Raw genomic sequence first — 20,564 nt, 5'->3', positions numbered from 1 at the left:
CTGTCTCTGCCAACAGTATTATTCATAGAACTGGAACAAACTATCCTAAAACTTGTGTGGAAATGCAAAGACCCAGAAAAGCCAAAGCAATCTTGAAAAAGGAAAACAGGAGTTAAGAGTAATATATGACGAACCCTGGGTGTTATATTCAACTAATGAATCATTGAACATTATATCAAAAACTAATTGAATTTAAAAAAGAAGAGTAGTAGGGGGTCCCTATGCTTGCCTCATCCCTCGAACACAGCACAATAAATATCAAATCATTCTGAATGCCCAAGAAATTGATCTGAGGACTGAGAGAACAAACTACACATCTAGAGGGAGAAAAATGGACACATTGTGGAAGGTAGCAGCTGCAGACTGTTGATTTGGCAGAGAAAAGAATTACAGGTGCTGTGGAGGGAAGGGATCCCTGATCACAGGGAAAGGAGAAAGATAGAGAGTGAGAGAGCAACATGCAGACGATTGCACAAGAAAAACTTTTCCCCAAAACCATTGACTGGGAAAAGGAAAGGGGCTGACTATTGCAAGTTCTTATAAGCAATGGATCTCAAAGTCTGAAGTTTTAGAAGTCTGCACCATCACCAGTGTTGTGCCTGGTGGGCTTAGTGGTGCTCATGTTGGGAAGGAGAGCAGAGGCCTGGGAGAAGACAATGTGGTCTGAAGATCCCCTGGGTTGCATGGGGAGAAAAAGTTCCCCTTCTTGTAACACTGTCTCTCAGGGGACAAAAGAGAAGGTGGGCGCCATTGAGCAGCTCCATTAATTAGCACAACCGAGGCACCGCTTAAGGCAGCTAACCTGGAAAACAGCTTTTGGCTGCACTTTACCATAAACTCCTAGCCCTGTGCAGTCACACAACTAATTTTCTGGGACAAACTGGCATCAGCCACAGTGTGGTGAGACCCTCCCCCAGAGGATCAGCATGGGTCTTCAGTGTGCCAGGTCCATAAAATTTGGAACTTTGAAACCCATCTGCAGACCACAGAAGTACTGTGCCACCAGGCAGACGGATGGCTCAGACACAGACAGTGTGAAGACAGGGTTCTGACAGAAGTCCAGGACACAAGAGGGGAGATTGTTCACTCTTCCATGAGGGCTTCCCAAACAGTGGCAGGCATGAACTTCCCTCTCCAGGGATGACAGAGTGGGGTGACACCATTTTCCCCTGCCCATTAGCATGGACAGACTTCAATGAGCAGCACAGTGCCCCCAGTGGAAGCTGGTGTGGCTTACATCAAGCTCCACCCCACTGCACCCTGGAGGTACATCTTTATCTTTACAAGGGCAAGCCAAACCATCTCAGCAGTCCCATCCCCCAGAAGACCAGCACAACCCCTCCGCATGCACCAACTCTACTGATCATAGAATGCTGCAAAGTTTCAGCTCTGGGGGAAGTATGATCAAGCCTTTCATAACAAGCAGACCAAATACACCTAGTTAAAACTCGCCACTGGGCCAGGTCCAAACACTCCACTTTGCAGGCAAGGAGAAACACTGCAGAGGACTCATCTGGGGGAAAGAGCAACCAAAATACAACTGAGTGCCCACTGTGAACTACTTCCTGAAGTACCAGGCCCTGGACAGTATAGGTCTCTTCTTAATATAGCCATTACTTTCAGCAGCAGGAAATGTAACAGGTTTCCCTAAAACAGTAGTCAGAGGTCTAGGCAAAATACCAACATGGAGGAATTCATACCAAAAGAAAGAACTGGAAGAGGTCACAACCACGGATCTAATCAGAACAAAATATGAGTAATATGTCTGAACTAGAACACCAATCAGAAGGATACTAGGTGGGCTTGAGAAAAGCATAGAAGACAATAGCGAATTCCTTTCTTCAGAGGTAAAAGAACTAAAAATTAATCAGGCCAAAAGAAAACATGCGATAACTGAGATCCAAAACTGACTGGATGTAATGTCAATGAGGATGAAAGAAGCAGAGGAATAAATTAGTGATATAGAAGATAAAATTATGGAAAATCATGAAGGCTGAAAAGAAGAGGGAAAGAAAACTATTGGATCACGAATGTAGACTTAGGGAACTCAGTGACTCCATAAAGTGTAATAACATTCATATTGATGTGGGAAACCAAGGCAAAAGAAATGTAGCTTAAATTAAAATCTCCTTACAGCTTACAACCCACTGATAGACATCTGAAACATGTAGAGCGTGACCTTCCTCAAGGAATTCATGGCTTCCTTAGTGCCTTAATGTTTAAAAGTAATCTTATCTTGGCAGCAGTTAGCCCCTCAGGTCCTGAAAGTCTCGCTTCCAGATTCCTTGGAGACTTGTGCTATCCCTAACCCCCACTAATTAAAAAGTATTCAATCAGTCACTCCTTACAATCCCAGTATAGCTCTTTCTGCCCACAGGTCCTGTCCCATGAGTAGGGTACCTTAGTATAGGCAGGAGAGATAGGAGGCCCCTGACTCCTCTGACAAGGCTCTGAAACCTATTCCTGGCAGATGGAGATACTGAGACAGAGCAGAAAAAGAGATAAGGGAATAAACCAAGACAGCACAAGAATCTCAAAGCAACAAGCTTCCCAGTCAGTTCTCAGTAAAAGGCTGCCATTAAAAACCCTCAGTGGCAATCCATTCAGGACCCCTCACATCCTAAGAGTTTTTTCTTTCCTTTCTGTTCTTGCCTTCACTTAATAAACTTTCACTTCACTTCACCCTTTTGTGTCTGGGAGATTCATTCTTTGGCTCCATGAGACAAAAACCCTGCAATCCTGTAACAATATCATAGGAATCCCAGAAGAAGAACAGAGGGGAAAGGGGGAAGAAGGCTTATTTGAGCGAATTATAGCTGAAACATCCCTAATCTGGGAAAGGAAACAGTCCCAAATCCAGGAGGCACAGAGGACTCCCATCAATATCAACAAAAGCCAGCCAACACCAAGACATATCATAGTAAAATTTGCAAAATATAGAGATAAGGAAGGAATCCTGAAAACAGCAAAGAAAAGAAATCCTTAATCTACAAGGGAAGACAAATCAGGATCAGGTTAGCAATAGATCTTTCCACAGTATTTCTGTGTTTTGTCTCAGGCATGTGGCTTGGTTTCAAAACTCCAAATTTTCAGAACCCAGAGCAGCATGGACTCATGCTGATCCTCAGTGGGAGGATCTTTCCGTGCTGTGGCAGGTGCCTGTTTGTCCTAGAAAAGAAGTTGCAGGAATTACAGAGGATCAGAGTCTATGATAAAGTGTAGAAAGAAGCTGGCACCAAGGTTTGCTGCCCTTATCAGGTGTCTCTGTTCCTATGCTAATGAACAGGACAGCATTTTGTCCCCCTCCATCTCTTTTGTCCCCTTAGAGGCCATACCACCTCTCCCAAATGCACTCCAAAAAGGGGACCTATCTCTCGCAGTGTGTTGCAGGGGATCCTCAGTCCACGCTGTCTGCTCTTGGGCCTCTGGTTCCCTCCCCAGCAGTGCCACGGACTTCCACAACTTCAGACTTTGATCTCTGTTCTTTGTAATAACTTGGGATAATCAGCCCCTCTAGTTTGCCAAGTCAATGGTTTTGGGGAAGTGTTTCTCTTGTGCAACCACATGTGCACTGCTTTCTCTCTGTTTCTCTCTCTCTCTCTCCTCTCTGAGATCAAGTCTCCCTCCCCTCCACAGCACTTGAGATTTTTTTTTCCCTGGAATCACACCTCTGCAGCTACTATCTTACATGATGTGGCTTCTTTTCTCCCTCTCATTCTGCGGTTTGTTCTCTCAGCATTCAGATCAATTTCTCGGGTGTTTGGAATGATTTGATATTTATCTAGCTGTGCTTGAGGGATGAGGCAAGCATATGGTCTCCGCACTGCTCTGCCTGCCATCTTAACTCCCAGCTCATCATTATTTCTTTAAATAAGACTTCTGGCCCCTTCTCTCTCTTCTTCTGAAATTCTGATAATTTTCAAATTGGTTCTTTTCTTGGTATACCATAGGTCATTTGTTCTTTACTATTTTTCATTCTTTTATTTTTTCCTCTAGTTGGAAAATTTCAATTGGTCTGTCTTTGTGCACACTGATTTTTTTTCTTCTGTTTTTTCAAAACTGATTTGGAAGCTGTCTACTGAATTCTTTAATTCAGTCATTGTATTCCTCAGTGCTAATATTTCTGGTTATTATATTTTTTTTAAAGATTTTTATTTATTTATTTGAGAGAGAGAGAATGAGAGAGAGCGAATACATGAGAGGGGGGAGGGTCAGAGGGAGAAGCAGACTCCCTGCCGAGCAGGGAGCCCGATGCGGGACTCGATCCAGGGACTCCAGGATCATGACCTGAGCCGAAGGCAGTCGCTTAACCAACTGAGCCACCCAGGCGCCCCATGTTTTATATCTCTTATTGAACTTCTTATATTGTTCTTGTATTGCTTTCCTGATATTGGTTTTGCTTTGTTTTTGTTTCTTGTTTTTTTTTTTTTCTTTCACGATATTGTTAATTGTTTATCTCTATTCTCTTAGAGCTTTCTGAGCATCTTGAGAACAATTATTTTGAATTATTTGTTAGGTAATTCATTTATCTCCATTTCTTTGGGTTCCGTTACTAGAGGTTCACAGTATTCCTTTGGTGGAATCATGTTTCCCTCTCCCTGATCCCTGTGGGCTTGTGGAGGTGTTTGTGCATTTGAAGAAGCAATCACCTCTTCTGAGCTTTATAGAATGACTTTGGAAAAAAAGACTTCCACTCGCAAGTGGGAGTCACACTGGAGTGTGTTGCATCCCTGGGCCTAGTGGTAGGCATCAAATGGGAGATGTGTGGTGGCACAGGGGCATGTCTCTTCAACTCAGGCCACTAGGTCCACAGCCTTGCAAATGTGTGGTTCTTCGTGAATGCTACCACGTGTCCATAGTGGCTGCAAGGGCTATTGGGTTTCTCAGCTGTGCCTCCAGATCCAGTAGGTAGGGACCACTGCAGGCAGGGATGCTATCCAGAGCTGGTGGTGTGCACATATTTGGCTGTGGGGGCCAGCAGCAGGTGCCTATTTAGTGGCAGTTGCCAGGTGCAGACACATGTAGTTATTCAGCCCAGGATAGGCAGCGGCTGTCACACTGCAATTTCAGAGATCCTGGCTATTGGCACCTACAACCCTGGCTGCTGGGGCTTGTTCCCTGCACATGGCAGTGCAGTAGGGTGAGGGGGTTGGGATGACAGAATTCAGGTGCTCAGCTGTAGAGGTTAGCTTTGCAGGTGATCACAGTGGTGTAGCCAATGACAGAAAATAGGGTCTTATCTTGGCCCAGAAGCATCTGTTGTGGCCATGGCTGCCAGATGTTCTCTCCTGTGGCCGCAGTCTTTCCTGGGTGTGCATACACAGTGAAAGCTGGTGGTGAGTGTCAAGCTGGCAGTGTGCAGGCACACAACTAGTGGGGCTAGACTGAAGCACACACACAGCTGTGGGAGTTATCCACAAGGACCTAGACTAGTGTCTTGCACTTACATAGCTGTAGAAGTATGGCTGGCTGTTGTGATTCCTGGGCTGGGAGCAGAAGGTAGAGGTGGGGACTCTGGTGGCTGGAGTCCGTGAATTTAAATACTTGGGAAAGCTGGGAAAATCTATAGGGTGTTTGCAGCGGCTATGCAGACTGTTGATTTTTTCCTCATTATCAAAACCTGCTGGGTTTGTATACAGAGCAGGTTACTGTGAACCCCAATCACTTACATGTATGGATGCTATCAGTATCCCCTGCTACTCTTCATTGCTCCTAGCCATCTCTAAACATCTCAGTTTTGCTGGTCTGGGTGGAGTAAAATAGAAGCAGAACCTTCATGCAGTACTCTGAAAAGCTTGGGAAGCTACTGGATCACTCAATTCTTTTTTTGCTGAGGAAAGCTGGATCTCATTCTAGGTGGGGAGTTCCCTCTTGGCAATGAGCAATGCCAGTTTGGGGATGGGATGAAATAGGGAAAATAAAGCTGTCTTCCTTCTCATCTTGTGTACTTATATTCAGGTTTTTTATTCCACCGTGTTGCCAAAGTTTCTTAAATGGATTCCAGAGTTCTCCCAGAGGTTTTTGTTCAAGGATAGCTGTGTAATTGTTGATCTTTGTGAGGAGGCAGAGGCAGGAGCCTCCTATGCTGCTATATTGATGATGTCACTCTGGCCTCAAGTGTTGATTAAATAAATAGATGCAGTTCTCACTACAAGCCTGGTGGTGATTTTATCATTGTCAATATTTCACATAAGGGCAAACAGCCTCTAAATGGTCAGGATTTGCTATGTCTCATGCTTAGAAGTGCAGCTTTCTGATAATAGAGACCCAGTTTTTCCATTTACCTCTAGCTATCTGCAAGTGACACAGCTTTTTAAAAAATATTTTATTTTTAAATAACCTCTACACCCAACCTGGGGCTTGAACTCACAACCGCAAGATCAAGAGTTGCATGCCCCACCAACTGAGCCAGTCAGGTACCCTGTGACACAGCTTTTAATTTGGAGATTGTATGTCACTTCTTTCAGGTCCAGGAATGGAAATGAGAAAGGTGGTCATCAGCTGGCTTCACAATGCACACAAGTTTACATGACCTTTAGGATTTGCTTATTGATTAATGTGGGTCATTCCCATTTTCACCAAAGGAGGGAGGTAGGGACAGGTGTCTAAATGGGATAACAATACTCTACTTATCTCAGAGTTCTGCTGAGTCTCAAATAAGATAATGTGTGTGAACACTTCTTAAATTGTAAAACACTGTACCGAAAAAGCATATTGTTAATAATGCTAAATAAATTGTTTAAGTAAACTTATTTTTATGATCCTATGCTGTCACCTCTCATAGTGTGAATTAAATATGTACTATCAAATCTTGTTACACACTGGGCAAGGCAATTTTCTGATTTTCTTGTCTCCTATAGAATTTAATTTGCATATTTTCATGTTTTGTGGCACTTTATTCCAGTAGATATTTAACTATTTAATTTTCTATTTTAGGACTTCCTGGTTTTATAGAGTCATTTCATGTGACTGCTAATTTTATGTTTTGGAGGAGAAGTACATATTAGGCAATTTCCCCCTTTTATTTAACCTTTCTAACACTATTGAGCAACTATAAGAAATCATTCCTTGATATTTCGCCGTTTTCATAGTGACACAAGTTCTATGGGGCAAGATTTTCTCTATTTTAAGATGTCTTTATCTTGCTCAATTCACATGGATTGCTGTTGGTTGTCATTGGCCAGACATTGGAAAGCTGCAAAAGACATTTTCACAATGGCTTGACATTTCAAAATTCATGCAAATATTAAAAACAAGGAATTTTCCAGGCACTCCTAATGTCAGATCAGAATTGCATTTGAAATTTTTAATACATTACCTCTTGATATAATATCAGATTTGTCCTGAAATCTATTCAAGTAATTGTGTACCTTTCATGTTGCAGGTCAGAAAGAAAAAAAAAAAAAAAAGCCTAACATGTAGTGACTTGTTTATGCAGTTAGGTAAAAGGAGAGCTCTGGTGCTTCTGTATGACTTTCCCTATGTTATGCTACCTACCTTGAAGTGATCTGAACCACTTTTGCTGCAGAGAGCTGACAGCCTCAATTCCTACAGGACTCTGTCCTTGAGTACACATTTAATCACGTTCTGTCTTTGTGGTTTTGGTGCTGTGAGGGTTTCAGCATCTTGCATTCATAGTCATGTTTACCTTATTGTCATCTATAAAAGGTTCAGAAATTAGTGTAGTGTGTGCAGATCTGACCTGGGTATCTCAAATATGGGTGAAGAAAACAGAAATTACATTATTTGCTTTTCTAAAAAGTTCACAACTTCAGTTTATTTAACCTCTTACCCATTTTTTTTATCATTGCTAATAAAATAGCATTCATCACTTTAGATTATTTGACTTGTAAAAATTTTCAGTTGCAATACAACAAATGATCTGAAAAATATCTTTAGACACGGTGATTATAAAATATAATTTTAATAAAATTGATTATTCTTAATGACTTAATACAACAGTTTCCTCTAAATCTTTCCCTTAAGTTGCTCTCAGTAGGAATCTCTACGTTCATGAAAGTAGGCACAGAAGAAAAGCTGAATGGAAGTAGAAGCAAAGCAAAACTCTCTCATCTCTCATAATGTTCTGCATTTATAAATCTATTTAAACAAGTTTCCTCATGCCTTTGGTGAAATCATTGAGCTTTTTTTTTTTTAATTTGGGAACTTTGATAAATTTAGTAAAAGTTGATTAGAAATACTTTGTTCTCTGATATAAGCCATCCTTGTTCTAATGGGCACTTGGTCCATTTCTGAGCAGCAGTTACTATCTGAAATATTTCCTTATGCTGAAAAATTTCAATTTTCCTAATGCTATTTATTGAGGAAAAGACTCATTTTGCCTGAATCGGGTATTGTGAAAGAAACTAGAATTATAGAGATAATTACAATTATAGAGATAAAGAAAATAACTCATTTTTAAAGTTAATCAGAGTGTAGCAAATCTGGGAGCCATGAATAAAAAAGTGAATTACAGAGATGAATACAGTGACAGATACAGTACGATGTGGTAGATATTATGACTTAGGCATCCCTGTAAGGGTATCCACAAAGACTTCAGACCTAGGCCAGGCAACACAGTTGCAAATATGGCACCTGACTCAAAATATAGGTCTCAGGCAAGGACCAAATAACGTTACAATCCAAACTTATATCTCAGCTCGCAGAAAAGTATTAACTAGCTGTATGATCAAAGGCAAAATTTTAAAAATCAGGTTTATTAGGAACTAATTTACATTGTACAATTTACCCTTTTTAGTGTATAGTTCTATGAGTCTTGATAAATGCATTCAACCATGTAACCACCATCATGAACAAAAAAATTCCATCACCCCCAAAATCTTTTGTACCCTTCTGTAATAAGATCCTGTCCCTACTGCTAGTCCCTTGACAACAACTGATTTCTTCTTAATCCTCGTAGTTTAAAAGCAGTATTCTCAATCTTTGTAAGCTTGGTTTTCTCATTTATCAATGGAAATATTAATTATATTACCTATTATTACCTATTTCCTGGGATTATTAAAAAATTAAATACATACACACATACATATTTGGCACAATGCCTGATTTATTATGAGCACGAGAGAAATGTTAGTGAAAATTATGAAAATGACGAGGAGGAAGATGATGATGGTGAAAACATTGAGCATTGAATTGTAACCCTAAAATTATAACAGTATAGTAAGTAAAACTATATTAGACTTTGTAAAACCACAATCTCCTATGTAATGTAGAAGCATTTTCTATAGTATCCTGATAATTGATCATCAAGACTCAATTAAAATGCTTCCATTAATAGAAACTCAGGATTTCTTGAGGCAGTTTATTGCATTAATGGAGAGTAATGATTACTTAATATTTTTTTTTTTGCCTTTCCATAACTTCTACTCATAGATCACAATGACCTGAGCACACACAACCAACTTCTCTTTCCATAATGAGTCCTTAAAGAACTAGGACCATTTTCCTTTGAGCTCATTTGTTACTGATCTTTCCTTTATCACAGGAGGAATACTTGGCCCATTGTTGCTGGTAAAAGACACAGTCCTGAATTTTGCACAGTGACACCATTCCTGGTGTAGCACTAGGAGGAAGCTCTGAGGTCACTGATGTCAATGGTAAAAACTATAACCACACACACACACAACTGGCGTCTCTGAATCTGCTGGACACCTTCCATCATGTGACCCAGATGGGACTTATTCCTTCAGACTGCCAGGAACTGTACTCACAAGTTTTTAAACTCAATGCCCAAGTACATTTTATTTTATTTTATTTAAAAAAATTTTAAAGATTTATTTATTTATTTGAAAGAGAGAGGCGGAGAGAGAGAGAGAGTGCACAAGTGGGGGGAGGGGCACAGGGTAAGAAGAGTCCCCGCTGTGCATGGAGCCCAATGTGGTGCTCAATCTCACAACCCTGAGATCATGACTTGACAGAAACCAAGAATTAGATGCTTAACTGACTGAGCTACCCAGCTCCCCCCCAAATACATTTTAGATAAGTCCTTCTAAACTTGAAAGTGAATATAAATCCTTTGGAAACCTCATTGAAATACAGATCCTGACTCAGCAGGTCTGGGGCTTGAGATTTTGAACAAATTGCTTGGTGATGCCCATGTTCATTGGCCATGGGCCATTCTTTTTTTCTCTCACTCTTTTTTAAAATTTTTATTTAAATTCAATTAGCTGAGGTATATTACATCATTGGTTTTTTATATAATGTTCAATGATTCATCAGGTCAGTATAACACTTAGGTGCTCATCACATCATGTGCTCTCCTTAATGCCCATCACCCAGTTACCCCAACCTCTCACCCACCTCCTTTTCTGCAACCCTCAGTTTGTTTCCCAGAGTGAAGAGTCTCATATGGTTTGTCTCCCTCTCTGATTTCTTCTCATTCAGTTTCCACCCCCTACCCCATTGTCCTCTGCACTATTCCTTATGTTCCACATATGAGTGAAACCATATGATAATTGTGTTTCTCTGATTGACTTATTTCACTTAGCATAATACTCTCCAGTTCCATCCATGTCGATGTAAATGGTAGATAGTCATCCTTTCTGATGGCTGAGTAATATTCCATTGTATATAGGAACCACATGTGAGACAGGAATCCATCACAATCATAGAGGAGAACACAGGCAGCAACCTCTTTGACCTTGGGTGCCATAACTTCTTGCAAGACAGGTCTCTAAAGGCAAGGGAAACAAAAGTGAAAATGAACTATGGGTACTTCATCATGATAAAAAGTTTCTGCACAGGAAAGGAAACAATCAAAAAAAACTTTTTAAAAGGCAATCTACGGAATGGGAGAAGATATTTGCAAATGACATCACAGGTAAGGGGCTGGTATCTAAGATCTATAAAGAACTTCTCAAACTCAACACCCAAAAAACAAATAATCCAGTCAAGAAATGGGCAGATGACATGAACAGACACTTCTCCAAAGAAAACATACAAATGGCCAATAGACACATGAAAAAGTGTTCACCCTCACTTGGCATCAGGGAAATATAAATCAAAACCACAATGAGATACCACCTCACACCAGTGAGAATGGCTAAAATTAACAATACAAGGAACAACAAATGTTGGCGAGGATGTGGAGAAAGGGGCACCCTCTTACACTGTTGGTGGGAATGTAAGTTGGTACAGCCACTCTGGAAAACACTATGGAAGTTACTCAAGATGTTAAAAATAGAACTACCCTACAACCCAGCAACTGCACTACCCTACAACCCAACAATTTGCCCCAAAGATACAGATGTAGTGAAAGGAAGGAGCACATGCCCCCCAATGTTCATAGCAGCAATGTCTGCAATAGCCAAACTGTGGAAGGGGCCTAGATGTCCTTCAGTGGATGAATGGGCCATTCTTTAAGTAGCAATATTTTAGATTATTTCAAGCTTGGTTGAATTAGCTAGTAATCTTGAAAAGAAAGGAAATAGTTATAAAATAAACCAAGTGCTACACTCCATAATGTCAGTGCTAAAGGGACATAGAAAAAATTTAAAAATAGAGGCCTAGAGAATTGTCTATCCCCAGGGCCCATCACCAGTGATTGATAGCAGTGCTAAGAATGAGAATTCCAGGGATCCTGTTTTCCAGTTCATGACTTTTTTTAAGTTACTTTTGTCAAATTTGTTAATATTGTTATTCATAAGACTTTAATATTTATTATATCTGTATCAATATTGTATTATTCATCTAAAGTTTATTCCTTTCTAATGATGTATGTTGGCTAATTGAATTTAATAAAAAAATTTAAAATTACATGCTAACAATCAAAGTATTTATATTATAAACAAAGATAATAAACACTCAAATCTCATTACTTCTTTAAAAAATAGTTTATTCCTTTCATCTCTCTCTCCTTTCTTTCTTGATCTACCTTGTTAGAAATGTATATATTTCATTAGTCTTCATAAAACTTACTTTGGGTTTTGTTGGCCTTCTCCATTGCTCATATATTTTCTATTTATAAGTGTTCTGCATTTTATTTCCTTTTTCTACATAGATGCATTATTCCTTTTCTAACATCTTGGGTTACAAAACCAACACACTAATTATTACCTTTTTAACATAGCTCTGTCCCTCTATAAATACTCCTTTATTTGCATAGTATACGTTTAGAAATGTACTGCTTTGTGAGTGTTTTTTTTTTATTTTATTATGTTATGTTAGTCACCATACAGCACATCATTAGTTTTTGATGTAGTGTTCCATGATTCATTGTTTGCATATAACACCCAATGCTCCATGCAATACATGCCCTCCTTAATACCCATCACTGGGCTAACCCATCCCCCCAGTTTGTTTCTCAGAGTCCATAGTCTCTCATGGTTCATCTCCCCTTCTGATTTACCCCCTTTCATTTTTCCCTTCCTTCTCCTAACGTCCATGACTTTTAAAGTCATGTTATTCCTCATGAGAGATATGTTTGGAAAACATTGAAAGAGAGAGGATGCTGAAATTGAAGAGGGAGGTGAGACATGAAATGTTTACAAGTAGAATAAAGTTATGAAGTGTAGTCAGCAGAGGGGAAAAAAGTAACCCAGTAGAAAGGGGACAAGAGATAGGAGTAAAAGAAATTTTGCTGCATGGGTCAAGTCCAGTGGGAAGTGATAGAGTGATCAAAATGAAAGATACTGGAAGATCCTGCTCCACATTTTCTTCCAGCTCATGTCAAAAGATTATAACCATTAAAAAAATGTGCTCCCTTGAATCTGATAAAAACTCTTTCTACCTTCCATTCATGCCTAATTCTCATTAGCAGTCCACTCTTTCTCATTATGAGTGGTTCTCTTATTGTAGGCTTCTTTTCCACCAAACTTCTCTATCTTAGTCACTTCAGGCTGCTGTAACAAGATACCATAGATCAGGTAGCTTAAACAAAAAACACTTATTTCTCACATTTCTGGAGGCTGGGAAGTTCAAGACCAAGGTGCTGGCAGATTTGGTATCTAGTGAAGGCCCACTTCCTGGTATATAGATGGCTACCTTCTCACTGTGTGTTCATATGACAGAAAGAGGGTGAGAGATCTCTTTGGAGTTTCTTGTATTAAGACATTAATACAATACCCCCATGATGTAATTAACTCCCAATGGCTCTACTTTCTAATATTACCATATTGGGGGGTATGATTTCAACATATAAACTAGGTGAGGACACAAATATTGAGTCCATTGCAACTCCTGAGAAATTTAATGTGTAAGTCTTTATTATCTTGGCAAGTACATTTAAAACAAGTTTATTTGGGAAAGATAGAGGCAGCTTAAGCACACTGGCAAGAGTAGAGATCAGGAAGAAAAGCTACAGAGCTAATACAAAAGAGAAGGAAACAGAAGACCCTTGGGGGGAAAAGATGGTGGAGGAGTAGGGGACCCTATTACAACCAGTCCCTGGAATTGAGCTGGATATCTACCAGCTGAACACCCACAAAATCAGCCTGAGATATAAGAAGATAGATCTGGAACTCTACAAACAGAATATCACAGGCAGTTGGTTTCGACGTACGAAGCGGGGAGCCGTGATTCTGTGGGCAGATATTGGAGGATAAATGGCAGCAGGAGGGATCTTGGCTGTGGGGATCTGACACTGCAGTGAGTGATAGCCTCCCATGCTGGGGTCGGGGCACAGACTCACAGACTGATAGCAACAGCGAAAAGACTTTAGGGCAGCCCTCTGGAGGGAAACCCTGAATAGAGGGGCCACGTGTGTGAACTGAGGTTGGCTGGTGGTTTTAGAAGCACAAAGGGCAGAGACAGGCCCCAACCTGGAGGTGACGACTGGGAGCCCTGCTGAGGGGTGCACAATCCAGGATGCTGCAGCTTATAGCAGCACAGACAGAAACAGACATAGTGTGGCCTGGAGAACTCATTGAAGAACAGACTGTGATCTCTCTGCTCTGAGGCAGAGGGTTGGAAATGATCTCGTCTGCTCTGACTCTTGGAAGAGACATGGAAAGATGCCAGGGAAAGCCGTCAGAGAACAAAAGCCCCAAAAAAACAGTTTTCACTGAGCCCATCCCCCACTACAGGGGGCAGGGCAACTCTGCCCAAACAGTGTTGCCTGAGTAACAGCACAGCAGGCCCCTCTCCCAGAAGACAGGCTGGGAAAACAAGAAGCAGGCAACCCTGAGGTCCCTAGAAAACAGGTGCATCTTGCTTGGGTTGTGGTCAATAATTTGGACTCTATACATCCCCTCAACCACCCCTCAACAGAATGACTAGGTGCAGGAAGCCCCAAAATAGGAAAGACTCAGAGATTATGACTTATGCCACAGATTTACAAATGGATTCAGATATAACCAAGATGTCGGAGATGGAATTCAGGCTAGCAATTGTGAGACATTAGCTAGAATGGAGAAATCAATTAATGGCAACATAGAATCTCTAAAGGCAGAAATGAAAGCTGAATTGGCAGAACTTAAAAATGCTCTCAATGAGATCCAATTTAATCTAGATAATCTAACAGCTACGGTAAGTGAGACAGAAGAACGAATTAGTGATCTGGAAGACCAATTAATAGACAAGAAGGGAAAAGAGGAGGCCAGGGAAAAAGAAGTCAGAATCCAGGAAGATAGAATCAGAGAAATAAGTAACACCAAGAAACATTCCAGTGTCAGAATTATTGGGATCCCGGAGGGGGTGGAGAGATAAAGAGAGGACTAGAAGATATATTTGAGCAAATTGCAGCTGAGAACTTCCCTAATCTGGGGAATGAAACAAACATTCGTGTCTGAGAGACAGAGAGAACCCCTCCCAAGGTCAAGGAAAACAGGCCAACACCCTGGCATGTAATAGTAAAACTCGCAAATCTTAGAACCAAGGAAACCATCTTAAGGGTAGTTAGGGGGAAGAGATTCCTTACGTACAGAAGGAGGAACAACAGAATAACGTCAGACCTATCCACAGAAACCTGGTAAGCCAGAAAGGGCTGACAAGACATATTCAGGGTACTAAATGAGAAGAACATGCAGCCAAGAATACTTTATCTGGCAAGACTGTCATTTAGAATGGATGGAGAGATGCAGAGCTTCCAAGACCAGCAGAAACTGAAAGAATATGTGACCAGTAAGCCGGCCCTGCAAGAAATATTAAGGGGGGGTTCTATAAAAGGAGAAAGACCCCAAGAGTGAAATAGAACAGAAACTTAGAGAGACAATCTATAAAAACAAGGTCTTCACAAGCAACATGAAGACAATAAATTCATATCTTGCAATAATCACCCTCAACATGAACGGCCTAAATGCTCCCATAAAACAGCACAGGGTTGCAGATTGGATAAAAAGACAGGACCCATCCATATGCTGTCTACAAGAGACTCATTTGGAACCTAAAGATACATCCAGACTGAAAGGGAAGGGATGGAGATCCATCTTCCATGCCAGTGGATCTCAAAAGAAAGCTGAGGTAGTAATTATTATATCAGACAAATTAGATTTAAACTAAAGACTGTAGTTACAGACACAGAGGGACACTATATCATTCTTAAAGGGTCTATCCAACAAGAAGATCTAACAATTGTAAATATCTACACCCCCAACATGGGAGAAGCCATCTACATAAGCCAACTGTTAACCAAAATAAAGAGTCATATTGATAATAATACATTAATTGTAGGAGACCTCAATACTCCACTCTCAGCAATAGACATATCATCTAAGCAGAAAATCAACAAAGAAACAAGAGCTTTGAATGACACACTGGACCAGATGGACCTCATAGATATTTACAGAATATCCAATTCCACCCTGAAACAACAGAATACTCATTCTTCTCGAGCGCACATGGAACTTTCTCCAGAATAGACCATATACTGGGTCACACATCAGGTCTCAACTGATACCAAAAGATTGAGATTATTCCCTTCATATTCTCAGACCTTAAAGCTTAAAACTGGAACTCAATCACAAGAAAAAGTTTGGAAGAAATTCAAACACTTGGAAACTAAAGACCACTCTGCTCAAGAATGTTTGGGTCAACCAGAAAATCAAAGAAGAACTTAAACAATTCATGGAAACCAATGACAATGAAAACACATTGGTCCAAAACCTATGGGATACTGCAAAGGGGGTCCTAAGGGGGAAATACATAGCCATCCAAGCCTCACTCAAAAAATAGAAAAAATCCCGAATTCACCAACTAACTCTAGACCTTAAAGAACTGGAGAAAAAACAACAAAGGATGGCTAAGCCACGCATTAGAAGAGAAATAATTAAGATTAGAGCAGAGATCAGTGAACTAGAAACCAGAAACACAGTAGATCAGATCAACAAAACTAGAAGCTAGTTCTTTGAAAGAATTCATAAGATCAATAAACCACTGGCCAGACTTATCCAAAAGAAAAGAGAAAGGACCCAAATTAATAAACTTATGAACAAAAGGGGAGAGATCATGACTAACACCAGGGAAATAGAAACAATTATTAGAAATTATTATCAACAACTATATGCCAATAAATTGAGCAATCTGGATGAAATGGATGCCTTCCTGGAAACCTATAAACTGCCAAGACTGAAACAGGAAGAAATTGACAACCTGAATAGGCCAATAACCAGTAATGAGATTGAAGCAGTGATCAAAAAACAAGAGTCCAGGACCTGATGGATTCCCTGGGGAATGCTACCAAACATTCAAAGAAGAAATAATACCTATTCTACTGAAGCTGTTTCAGAAAATAGAAACAGAAGGAAAGCTTCCAGACTCATTCTATGATGCCAGCATTACCTTAATCCCCAAGCCAGGCAAAGACCCCATCAAAAAGGAGAATTTCAGACCAATATCCCTGATGAATATGGGTTCCAAAACCCTCAAAAAATCCTAGCTAATAGGATCCAACAATACATTAAAAGGATCATCCACGGGGCGGAGCAAGATGGCGGAGGAGTAGGAGACCTGGATTTCGTCTCCTCTCAGGAATTCAGCTGGATAGGGATCAAACCATTCTGAACACCTACAAACCCAACAGGAGATCGAAGAAAGGAATAGCAACAACTCTCTGAACAGAAAAGCGACCACTTTCTGGAAGGTAGGACGTGCGGAGAAGTGAATCCGAGGCGATATTCGGGAGGATAGACGGCGGGGGAGGGGCCTCCGGCGGCCGCTTCTGGCAAGTGATAGAGCCGCGGAGCACAAAATCGGAACTTTTAAAAGTCTGCTCCGCTGAGGGACGTCACTCTGGTGGCTAAGCGGGGGGTGGAACCCTCCGGGACAGTGTGGTCTCAGGACCCACGGGTCACAGAAAGACTGGGGGTGCCTGAGTGTGGCAGAGCTCCCAGGTATCGGAGCAGGGAAGCCGGCTGCAGAGGCGCAGCCCAGCTCGGGGTTGCCATAAACCGTGATCCGCGGCACAGTCCGGCCACTGCTCCTCCAGCAGGGACCCAACAAGCGGCAGATCCGGGGAGACTCACCTTCCTCCCCTGGGAGGAGCCGTGCGGGAGGGAGTGCACCGCAGGGATCTGCTGGGTTTGGAGACTCCACCCGGGGTCGGGTGCCAGAGATAGAAACGCGCGGTCACAGGCCGGGTGAGCACGGAGTGCGGCTGGAGACCGGGGAGACGGGAGTGACTGACGGCTTTTCTCTGGGGGCTCACTGAGGAGCGGGGCCCCGAGTTCTCGGCTCCTCCGCGGCAGAGATTGGGAGGCCGCCATTTTCACTCTCCGCCTCCAAAGCTGTACGGAAAGCTCGCAGGGAACAAAAGCCCCGGAGAGCAAACCCCAGCAGATTACTTAGCTGGGAGGGGGCAAGGGCGGGGCAATTCTGCCTCCGGCAAAGACATTTGGAAACCACGGCAACAGGCCCCTCCCCAGAAGATCAGCGAGAACAGCCAGCCAAGACCAAGTTTACCCATCAATGAGAACGGCAGAACTCCAGCTCTAGGGGACTACTGCACATAGAATTCATGGCTTTTTTACCATGATTCTGTAGTCTTTCAAAGTTAATTTTTTTTTAACTGTCTTTTTTTCTTTTTTTATTCTTTTTGAATTTTTCTTTTTCCCTTTTTCAACCAACATCTTATCAATCCCTTTTTTTTTTTAAAAAAAAAAAAAACATTTTTATTTTTCATTTTTAGAGTCATATTCTATCCCTTCATAGTAGTTACCCATATTTTTGGCTTATATATATAAGTTGTTCTCTCTTTAAAATTTTGAGATAGTTTCTTCTAACAGATCAAAATATACCCTAAATCTCTAGTATATGGTGTTTTCTGTTCCCCTGCCTGATCACATCCTCTCCCTTTTTTTTTTCTTTTTTTAAATCCTCTTCTTTCTTTTTTCAAACAACTTCTTATCAATTCCTTTTATAAAATTTTTTATAATTTCCATCTTTACAGTCATATTCCATCCCTTCATCATATCAACCCTTATTTTTGTACATATATAAGTTTTTCTTTCTTTAAAATTTTGGTAGGGACTTTCTTCTAAAAGACCAAAATACACCCCAAATCTAGTGTGTGGCACTGATCATATTTGATCACATTCTGGTTTTTTTGTTGCTGTTTTGTTTTGTTTGTTTTTGTTTTTATCTTTATCTTTTTCTTTTTTTTCTTTTTCTTTTTTCTCTCTTTCCCTTTCTTTTCCCACTGCTTCAGGTTTTTTCTGATTTGTTTAGAGTATATTTTCTGGGGACGTTGTTACTCTGCTAGCATTTTGTTCTCTCATTAATCTATTCTCCTCTGCACAAAATGACAAGACGGAAAAAATCACCTCAACAAAAAGAACAAGAGGTAGTACCGACTGCCAGGGACCTACTCAATACGGACATTAGTACAATGTCAGATCTAGAGTTCAGAATCATCACTTTAAAGATACTAGCTGGGCTTGAAAAAAATATGGAAGTTATTAGAGAAACCCTTTCTGGAGAAGTAAAAGAACTAAAATCCAACCAAGTAGAAATCAAAAAGGCTATTAATGAGGTGCAATCAAAAATGGGGGCGCTAACTGCTAGAATAAATGAGGCAGAAGAGAGAATCAGTAATATAGAAGATGAAATGATGGAAAATAAAGAAGCTGAGAAAAAGAGAGATAAACAACTACTGGATCACGAGGGCAGAATTCGAGAGATAAGCGATACCATAAGACGAAACAACATTAGAATAATTGGGATCCCAGAAGAAGAAGAAAGAGAGAGAGGGGCAGAAGGTATAATGGAGCAAATTATAGCAGAGAACTTCCCTAATTTGGGGAAGGAAACAGGCATGAAAATCCAGGAAGCACAGAGAACCCCTCTCAAAATCAATAAAAATAGGTCAACACCCCGACATCTAATAGTAAAACTTACGAGTCTCATAGACAAAGAGAAAATCCTGAAAGCAGCTCGGGAGAAGAGATATGTAACCTACAAGGGTAGAAACATTAGATTGGCAACAGACCTATCCACAGAGACCTGGCAGGCCAGAAAGGACTGGCAGGATATATTCAGAGCACTAAACGAGAAAAATATGCAGCCAAGAATACTATATCCAGCTAGGCTGTCATTGAAAATTGAAGGAGAGATAAAAAGCTTCCAGGACAAACAAAAACTAAAGGAATTTGCAAACACAAAACCAGCCCTACAGGAAATCTTGAAAGGAGTCCTCTAAGCAAAGAGAGACCCCAAAAGCAACATAGACCAGAAAGGAACACAGACAATATACGGTAACAGTCACCTTACAGGCAATACAATGGCACTAAATTCCTATCTTTCAATAGTTACCCTGAATGTAAATGGGCTCAATGCCCCAATCAAAAGACACAGGCTATCAGACTGGATTAAAAAACAAGACCCATCGATATGCTGTCTGCAAGAGACTCATTTTCGACCCAAAGACAGCCCCAGATTGAAAGTGAGGGGGTGGAAAACCATTTACCATGCTAATGGACACCAAAAGAAAGCTGGGGTGGCAATCCTTATATCAGACAAATTAGATTTTAAACCAAAGACTGTAATAAGAGATGAGAAAGGACACTATATCATACTTAAAGGATCTATCCAACAAGAAGATCTAACAATTGTAAATATCTATGCCCCTAACATGGGAGCAGCCAATTATATAAGCCAATTAATAACAAAAGCAAAGAAACACATCGACAACAATACAATAATAGTGGGGGACTTTAACACCCCCCTCACTGAAATGGACAGATCATCTAAGCAAAAGATCAACAAGGAAATAAAGACTTTAAATGACACACTGGACCAAATGGACTTTACAGACATATTCAGAACATTCCACCCCAAAGCAACGGAATACACATTCTTCTCTAGTGCCCATGGAACATTCTCCAGAATAGATCACATCCTAGGTCATAAATCAGGTCTCAACCGGTACCAAAAGATTGGAATCATTCCCTGCCTATTTTCAGACCACAATGCTTTGAAACTAGAGCTCAATCACAAGACAAAAGTCAGAAAGAACTCAAATACATGGAGGCTAAAGAGCATCCTACTAAAGAACGAATGGGTCAACCAGGAAATTAAAGAAGAATTAAAAAAATACATGGAAACCAATGAAAATGAAAACACAACTATTCAAAATCTTTGGGATGCAGCAAAGGCAGTCCTAAGAGGAAAGTATA

At 40.7% G+C, this 20,564-nt stretch overlaps 1 pseudogene; it reads right to left on the bottom strand.

Moving 5' to 3' along the window:
* LOC110588446 overlaps positions 1 to 20,564 on the bottom strand; it is a 56,568-nt pseudogene that overhangs the window by 1,229 nt on the left and 34,775 nt on the right.

Source organism: Neomonachus schauinslandi, chromosome 2 (assembly GCF_002201575.2).
Source record: "Neomonachus schauinslandi chromosome 2, ASM220157v2, whole genome shotgun sequence".
Classification (NCBI taxonomy): domain Eukaryota; kingdom Metazoa; phylum Chordata; class Mammalia; order Carnivora; family Phocidae; genus Neomonachus; species Neomonachus schauinslandi.
Note: the sequence above shows the minus strand (reverse complement) of the source record. Positions and strands in the feature narration are given on the sequence as shown.